Source organism: Nerophis ophidion, linkage group LG15 (genome assembly GCF_033978795.1).
Source record: "Nerophis ophidion isolate RoL-2023_Sa linkage group LG15, RoL_Noph_v1.0, whole genome shotgun sequence".
Lineage (NCBI taxonomy): Eukaryota > Metazoa > Chordata > Actinopteri > Syngnathiformes > Syngnathidae > Nerophis > Nerophis ophidion.
Window position 1 is genome coordinate 1,956,996 of NC_084625.1, and position 9,674 is coordinate 1,966,669.

General features: G+C 34.7%; 1 protein-coding gene across 9 annotated transcripts in view; it reads right to left on the bottom strand.

Moving 5' to 3' along the window:
* LOC133569078 (rho GTPase-activating protein 12-like) overlaps positions 1 to 8,123 on the bottom strand; it is a 124,395-nt gene extending 116,272 nt beyond the window's left edge. For all 9 annotated transcript variants that reach the window (XM_061921222.1, XM_061921220.1, XM_061921216.1 and 6 more), the window contains exon 1: positions 7,965 to 8,123. The gene's annotated coding sequence lies outside the window, so the exon portion shown is untranslated. The remainder of the gene's footprint in view (positions 1 to 7,964) is intronic.
* Positions 8,124 to 9,674: the final 1,551 nt, after the last annotated feature.

A 9,674-nucleotide genomic window follows, 5' to 3' on the forward strand; every position in this document is an offset into this window, starting at 1 on the left:
TGTATCGCACATGATATCACACACAATTAAGCACGCCCTAAAACTGATTGTATCGCACATGATATCACAGACGTAAATATGCTGCAGGTCAGCTGGTATCGCACATGATATCACACACAAGTAAGCATGCCCTAAAACTGATTGTATCGCACATGATATCACAGACGTAAATATGCTGCAGGTCAGCTGGTATCGCACATGATATCACACACAAGTAAGCATGCCCTAAAACTGATTGTATCGCACATGATATCACACACAAGTAAACACACTGTACATGACAGGAGTTTACATGACTGAGAAGTTGATACTGAGACATCAGATGATGAACACATGAAGATATCATTCATTTCTCTGATGGTGATGTTATTGCAACACGACTATCTTCAAGCAGGAAGTAGGAGCGCAGTACACATACTTGGCCATCAGACACCACAAGAGTGGGCGATACAACAATCAGCCTGATACAGGATCCCCAGAGTGCAGCACAACATGATACCAGGTACATGCCATCACATGACCACCGGGACGCTTTGCACATGATAATCTCATGATGTTTCTTTCCTAAATAACTTCTGTTAGATACACACACTATATACTTATTTTATATACACTAGGTGTCAACTATATATATATATATATATATATATATATATATATATATATATATATATATATATATATATATATACACACACCTTTTTAACCTTCCCTTTACTTTTTTCACCCTCTATTTACCTTTTACCATTTTTATCTTTGACCTTTTATTGAATTTGTTTTTCCGTCTTTCATGCAGTTTTACTCATTAATGGAAGCAACAGATACTTTTTTAAAATGAAGATAATCGATATCATCGATTAATATTTGGTCCGTTTGCGACCATTCCATTTCAGAATGGACTCAATTCAAACAGATTCCCATAATGCATCATTTGGTGTGACATTTATCGTCAAACTTTTTTAAAACAGGTTACAAGTTTAAAAAAATAAAACTCCTTCTGGTTGACCTTTATGTCTTTTTAACATGGGTTATTTTTTAAAGAAAAATAAAAAATTCAAAAATGTATTTAAATAAATTTTTGAAAATTATGAATTGATTTAAAATCAAATAAATAAAAATCAGTATTTGATTTATTTTGCATTTCTAATAAATCTCCTTCTGGCTGCTTGGAGATGGCCTGAAAACATATTTTTTAATTGATTCCCATTTTTTTTTAAATAATTTTAAAATATTTGTTATTTCCTACACCGATTTTAGGAAAATTATGAACTGATTTAGACTCAGGATGACTAAAAATTGCGACACAAATGTGTGGCGGACGACTATATAATTTTGAAACAGGCGACTGTAGAGGACTACTAAATAATTTTGGAACAGGTGACTGTGGAGGACGACTAAATGTTTTTGGAACAGGTGACTATTGAGGACGACTAAATGTCTTTGGAAAAGGCAACTGTGGAGGACGACTAAATGTTTTTGGAACAGGTGACTGTGGAGCACGACTAAATGTTTTTGGAACAGGCGACTGTGGAGGACGACTAAATGTTTTTGGAACAGGCGACTGTGGAGGACGACTAAATGTTTTTGGAACAGGTGACTATTGAGGACGACTAAATGTTTTTGGAACAGGTGACTATTGAGGACGACAAAATGTTTTTGGAACAGGCGACTGTGGAGGACGACTAAATATTTTTGGAACAGGTGACTATTGAGGACGACTAAATGTTTTTGGAACAGGCGACTGTGGAGGACGACTAAATGTTTTTGGAACAGGTGACTATTGAGGACGACTAAATGTTTTTGGAACAGGTGACTGTGGAGGACGACTATATAATTTTGAAACAGGCGACTGTGGAGGACTACTAAATAATTTTGGAACAGGCGACTGTGGAGGACGACTAAATGTTTTTGGAACAGGTGACTATTGAGGACGACTAAATGTTTTTGGAACAGGCGACTGTGGAGGACGACTAAATGTTTTTGGAACAGGCGACTGTGGAGGACGACTAAATGTTTTTGGAACAGGTGACTATTGAGGACGACTAAATGTTTTTGGAACAGGCGACTGTGGAGGACGACTATATAATTTTGAAACAGGCGACTGTGGAGGACTACTAAATAATTTTGGAACAGGCGACTGTGGAGGACGACTAAATAATTTTGGAACAGGCGACTGTGGAGGACGACTAAATGTTTTTGGAACAGGTGACTATTGAGGACGACTAAATGTTTTTGGAACAGGCAACTGTGGAGGACGACTAAATGTTTTTGGAACAGGCGACTGTGGAGGACGACTAAATGTTTTTGGAACAGGTGACTATGAGGACGACTAAATGTCTTTGGAAAAGGCAACTGTGGAGGACGACTAAATGTTTTTGGAACAGGCGACTATTGAGGATGACTAAATGTTTTTGGAACAGGCAACTGTGGAGGACGACTAAATGTTTTTGGAACAGGTGACTATTGAGGATGACTAAATGTTTTTGGAACAGGCAACTGTGGAGGACGACTAAATGTTTTTGGAACAGGTGACTATTGAGGACGACTAAATGTTTTTGGAACAGGCGACTGTGGAGGACGACTAAATGTTTTTGGAACAGGCGACTGTGGAGGATGACTAAATGTTTTTGGAACAGGTGACTATTGAGGACGACTAAATGTTTTTGGAACAGGCGACTATTGAGGACGACTAAATGTTTTTGGAACAGGTGACTATTGAGGACAACTACATGTGTTGGAAACAGGCAACTGTGGAGGACGACTAAATGTTTTTGGAACAGGCGACTGTGGAGAACGACTGAATCATTTAGTAGTCCTCCACAGTCGCCTGTTCCAAAATTATTTAGTTGTCCTCCACAATTGCCTGTTTCCAACACATTTAGTTGTCCTCAATAGTCACCTGTTCCAAAAACATTTAGTCGTCCTCCACAATCGCATGTTTCAAAAACATTTAGTTTTCCTCCACAGTCGCCTGTTCCAAAACATTTAGTCGTCCTCCACAGTCGCCTGTTCCAAAAACATTTAGTCGTCCTCAATAGTCGCCTGTTCCAAAAACATTTTGCTGCCTCCACAATTGCATGTTTCAAAAACATTTAGTCGTCCTCCACAGTTGCCTGTTCCAAAAACATTTAGTCGTCCTCAATAGTCGCCTGTTCCAAAAACATTTAGTTTTCCTCCACAATCGCATCTTTCAAAAACATTTAGTTTTCCTCCACAGTTGCCTGTTCCAAAAACATTTAGTCATCCTCAATAGTCACCTGTTCCAAAAACATTTAGTTGTCCTCAATAGTCGCCTGTTCCAAAAACATTTAGTCATCCTCAATAGTCGCCTGTTCCAAAAACATTTAGTCGTCCTCAATAGTCGCCTGTTCCAAAAACATTTAGTCGTCCTCCACAGTCGCCTGTTCCAAAAACATTTAGTCGTCCTCAATAGTCGCCTGTTCCAAAAACATTTAGTCGTCCTCCACAGTATATTTATGTACTTTTTTTTCACATTTTCATTTGTTTCTTGACCGTTCCAGAAATGAACCGTGACAGGTGTCAGGTAAACATGGTGTCCAATTTGTCCAATGCTGCCAATTTCTCCACATTTTTCAACATTCAAACTTAAGTTGCTTTGAAGCAGGAAACGACGACGTGTAACATCAATTGTTGTCGCCTACACCTACTTCCTGTTCCCGTCTACGCTGCTAAGTCTTCTGGGTAATGTAGTACACTAACGTTCACTCCCAGTTGACATGTATTTATTTAACAATTAGTCCGAGGAACATATTGGCAGCATTTGACATGTTAGAGATGTTGAAGTGTGATGATAATGTGTCCGATGCATGTTTAAGACTTGTCAAGTGAAGAGTCATTTGAGATCTGAGTATGTACTTTTAAGTCTGTGTGCTGTAAAACGACTAAAACATCAATACAGTATTTGTTGAAACCCTAATCCTCCAGTTTGGTCCCAGGAACCCCAAAAAATATGTCTTTCTTTTTTCATTTTCAAGACTTCAATCTTTAGATTAACTTCCGATATGTTGATATCATTTTTTAGGCTCGTTTTGTTCAAGAGAATTCGTTTTTTTATGGCAAACCCACAAAACATGCAATATTTTCGCCCCAAAAAAATATTTGTGTTTGATCTGACATCACATGAAGAAGATAAGACCTTCTGCAGAAAGTTCTGTGGTCAGATGAAACAAAAATGGAGCTGTTTGGCCACAACACCCAGCAATATGAGTTGAGGGCTTTAATCCCAGGAACACCACACCTACCGCCAAACATGGTGGTGGTAGTTTTATGCTCTGGGCCTGTTTTGCTGCCAATGGAACTGCTGCTTTCAATGGGACAACGACAAAGGAGGATTGCCTCATGAAGAACATAATGAAAACATGAAAAACTGTACAAAAACATGATCAAACTTTAAGAAATACATGAAAAACTAACATGAAAAGTATTTGTTGAAACCCTAATCCTCAAGTTTGGTCCCAGAAACCCGAAAAAATATGTTTTTTTTGTTCTTTTCCAGACTTTAATCTTTAGATCAACTTCAAATATGTTGATATCATTTTTTAAACTTGTTTTGTTCAAGGAAATCCTGTTTTTTTTATGGCAAACCCACAGAAAATGCAACAATTTCCCCCCAAAAGTAGTAAGTAATGTGAGCCTTAAATATGTCAATCATTCCTAACATTGATTTTGATTCATTATTATTTTCTGAGCAATGAGGGTTTTAAAAAATCCCAGGAAAAATAAGTCCTACTTTTTTTTTTTGTCATATAACTTGTAGTTTTTTTATGGCAAAAACACAACAAAAACACAATATTTCGCCTCCAATAAATATTTCAAAGTGTAATATTTAATGAGAAGTAATGTGAGCCTTAAATATGTCAATCATTCATAACAACATTGATTCTGATTCATTATTTTTTCAAGCAAAGACAGTTTAAAAAAAAATAACCCTAAAATTCTCGGGGACCCAAAAAGGTCCCACTCTCACTCACTAAAAAGTACAAAATGACTCATACATTTTTTTTAAAATTATTTTTAACACTGAATTTTCTAAATCAACGTCAGATCTTTTTAAGTTATTAATATTTGTTATGTTTTTTATTTGTTTGCTTTTTTACATTTTTGTCATAGAAAGTTGAGTTTTTATATGTCCAACACCACAAAATATTATTTTCTGAGCAATGACAGTTTAAACAAATCCCATGAAAAATAATTCCTACTTTATTTAAAATTACATTTTTAGATCAACTTCAGATTGTTTTTCTTATTTATGTGTTTTATTTTTTGTGCTTTTTTTGTCATATAGCTTGTAGTTTTGTTATGGCAAAAACACAACAAAAACGCAATATTTCATCATAATGTGAGCCTTAAACATCTCAATCATTCATAACAACATTGATTTTGATTCATTATTTTTTTAAGCAAAGACAGTTTAAAAAAAAAATAACACTAACAATCTCAGGGACCCAAAAAGGTCCCACTCTCACTCATTAAAAAGTACAAAATGACTCATACATTATTTTTTTTTACTTTTAACACTGAATTTTCTAAATCAATGTCAGATCTTTTTAAGTTATTAATATTTGTTATGTTTTTTATTTGTTTGCTTTTTGACATTTTTGTCATAGAAAGTTGCGTTTTTATATGTCCAACAAAATATTATTTTCTGAGCAATGACAGTTTAAACAAATCCCATGAAAAATAAGTCCTACTTTATTTACAATTACATTTTTAGATCAACTTCAGATAGTTTTTCTTATTTATGTGTTTTATTTTTTGTGCTTTTTTTGTCATATAACTTGTAGTTTTTTTTATGGCACAAACACAACAAAAACGCAATATTTCCCCTCCCAAAAAATGTTCAAAGTGTAATATTTAATGTGAAGTAATGTGAGCCTTAAATATGTCAATCATTCATAACAACATTGATTTTGATTCATTATTTTTTTAAGCAGAGACAGTTTAAAAACAAAACAAAACACTAACATTCTCAGGGACCCAAAAAGGTCCCACTCTCACTCATTAAAAAGTACAAAATGACTCATACATTTTTTTTTTTTTTACTTTTAACACTGAATTTTCTAAATCAACGTCAGATCTTTTTAAGTTATTAATATTTGTTATGTTTTTTATTTGTTTGCTTTTTTACATTTTTGTCATAGAAAGTTGAGTTTTTATATGTCCAACACCACAAAATATTATTTTCTGAGCAATGACAGTTTAAACAAATCCCATGAAAAATAAGTCCTACTTTATTTAAAATTACATTTTTAGATCGACTTCAGATAGTTTTTCTTATTTATGTGTTTTATTTTTTGTGCTTTTTTTGTCATATAACTTGTAGTTTTTTTATGGCAAAAACACAACAAAAACACAATATTTCGCCTCCAATAAATATTTCAAAGTGTAATATTTGATGTGAAGTAATGTGAGCCTTAAATATGTCAATCATTCATAACAACATTGATTTTGATTCATTATTTTTTTAAGCAAAGACAGTTAAAAAAACACAAAACACTAACATTCTCAGGGACCCAAAAAGGTCCCACTCTCACTCACTAAAAAGTACAAAATGACTCATACATTTTTTTAAAAATTATTTTTAACACAGAATTTTCTAAATCAATGTCAGATCTTTTTAAGTTATTAATATTTGTTATGTTTTTTATTGGTTTGCTTTTTTACATTTTTGTCATAGAAAGTTGAGTTTTTATATGTCCAACACCACAAAATATTATTTTCTGAGCAATGACAGTTTAAACAAATCCCATGAAAAATAAGTCCTACTTTATTTACAATTACATTTTTAAATCGACTTCAGATAGTTTTATTATTTATGAGTTTGTTTTATGCCCCTTTTTGTCATAGAAAACTAATATACAATATTTTCACCGCAAAAATATTTCAAAGTGAAATATTTGATGTGAAGTAATTGGAGCCTTAAATATGTCAATTATTTTTTAACAACAATGATTTTGATTCATTATTTTTTTAGTAATGACAGTTCAAAAACAAACAAAAACATTATCTGGGCTCATGAAAGTGTGAAAAATAATTAAAGGGTTGTTTTTTTTTACTTTCAACACTTAAATCTCTTGACCAACTTCACATTTATCTGATGATTATATGTTTATGTTTTTTGTTTTGTACTTATTTGTTTTATGCCCCTTTTTTTTCAAAGTGTAATATTTGATGTGAAGTAATTGGAGCCTTAAATATTTCAGTCATTCATAACAACATTGATTTTGATTCATTATTATGTTTTGAGTAAAAACAGTTGGAGAAAAAAAACATTTGTTATTGCAACTTTTTCTCCTCAGGTTTTTGCTCTTTTATTCCACTTTTTTGTGTGCAATATTATTGAAATCCCAATTGATCTTATTGTTATGAAAAGATGCATCTTTCCCGGCTGCAGTTTTGAGTATAAAATCCCCAGAAGCCTGCAGGGAGTGAGCATGAAAGCCAAAGTGTGGATGCAAGTGTCTCTTGCTCCATGGAGGGTGATATCGACACTGCAGCACCACCTGTGTCTTTGTGTGCATCTGCAGCCTTTTGCCCCCGTCCTTCATGCAGCCGACGATCGTGTGCGTGCAAACGTCAGTAAAGAAGACAAAGGTTGCAGCAATAAACAGAAGAATGCAGGTGTGATTAGGACCAAGCATCCTCCGGGGACAGCCGCGGGAGGCAGGCCGAAAAAGGGGCACCATGAGCGGGGAGGAGCCGCTGGAAACCTCGGGCTAAAAAGTGCACGTGTTACGGGAACACGAAGGTCGTGGACTTGATGCCGTGAAACATTTCCACACTCGAAACAGTTTTTGTTATTATTTTTTTTTGTTTTTTGGCGTGGCGGAGCTTTTTGGACAAAGCACGCAGGTTGATTGATATCAACAAGATCGACACCATGAGAGAGGCGACAAAGTGACAAAGAACGGCGGCGGGAAGCGAAGAAAAAAGCCAAGACTGACCTGAAAAAGTCCAACGTTGTCTTGTTTGTGGAGCAGAGAGATGTTTTCCCGGCCGGCCGACTCAGTATCGACAATCCGCAGCCTCCATCAGCATTGTCCTTCTGCGCGGTGGGCGGGGTCATCCCAGCATCGAAATGCCGATACCGAGGTGGTGTCTGATATTCGTGCCTGTTTATTTTCACAACAGTCATACTTCAAATTGCAACACAATCTAAAATATTAATTTTATTTACCTAATTTGGATTTTTATCTGTATTACTATTAAAATAAAAATTAAATCATTCCACAATTTTAACACATTCGCGTAACAAAAGTATTGATGGACCTGTATTTAACGGTATCGAGTCGACTACACAATGTGAAGTATCGCCGTGCCTCAATAACAAAGCATCTTGATTGGCTCGATCACTTCCGGGTTGTGTGAGGGCGGGAAGTGTTTGTCCAGAACCCGGAAGTGGTACAACATTTTATTTTTATTTTAAAATTTAAAGCGATTTATGTTAGAAAAGCAACAAAACGCACACAAACGAAGACAGTCAATGAAACAAATGAATATACTTTGCAATAAAAAATACAAGTTTGGACGTTTGTTAAAAAAGGTGTTGATAAAGTTGTGAGAAACAATAACTGAACAAGACTTTGTGTTTACTAACTCCTGAAAGATCAGATTAAATAATCGATTAAAACGTCAAAAAAGACATGATTTGTGTATTTGAAAAAGTTGCTTCTAAATTGTACTTTCCAAATACAAAACTTAATAAATATAATAAATATTAAATATTTACAATAGTCAGAGGTTGATGTTTCTAAACATTTTTCATTATAAAATGGAATAAAAGGTTTATAAAATATAGTTATAAAAATGTTTTGCATAATTGGTTACAGCATCTAATGAATGACAATCAGAAGCATTATAATTTTTTGTCGGAATTGTAAAAAACTAAGGAAATGATGAATGCATCTCGAGCTACTATGACAATGCTTTGAAATGTCAGTTTCTATTCAGGAATGGGAATTGGGGGAAAAAATGTTTGTTTGGATTTTTTTTGGGGGGGGGGGGGTAGCACAAACGTGACGAAAAGCAATACTTTGATCTCATTTTCAAAGAGACAAATTAACAATTAGGCGAAAAAAACTGATGTTTCTCATATTCCAACACTGCAGTCTTAACTTTATAACTTCCAGTTCCAGAATAAGAAACAATGGCTGACTGATTTTCATTTTTGTTGGACAAAATGAGAGTTGAATCTTTTTTTTTTTTTTTAACAAGCTAGTGTGTGAATGTGAGTCCGTCTATCTGTGTTGGCCCTGCGATGAGGTGGCGACTTGTCCAGGGTGTACCCTGTCTTCCGCCCGATTGTAGCTGAGATAGGCGCCAGCGCCCCCCGCGACTTCAAAAGGGAATAAGCGGTAGAAAATGGATGGAAGTTGTTATTCTTCAGAAACGGACAAAAAAGAAACCATTGCTTTTCGATTGTATTGTTTGTATTTCAAAATGAAATTCAAATAAAGCAAACTTTTTGGGATTTTTTTCTAAATAAAATTCCAAATAAACTAATTGTTTTGTTTCATGAAAACATTTACTGACCAAAACTTACCCTGACAGAAAAAATGAAGTGTTTGGGGGGGAATTAGGTGCCGAAACACTGATTGGACGTCGCTCAGCTGACGGTAGTTTATTGTACTGCAATATTGCAATATTGTACTGCA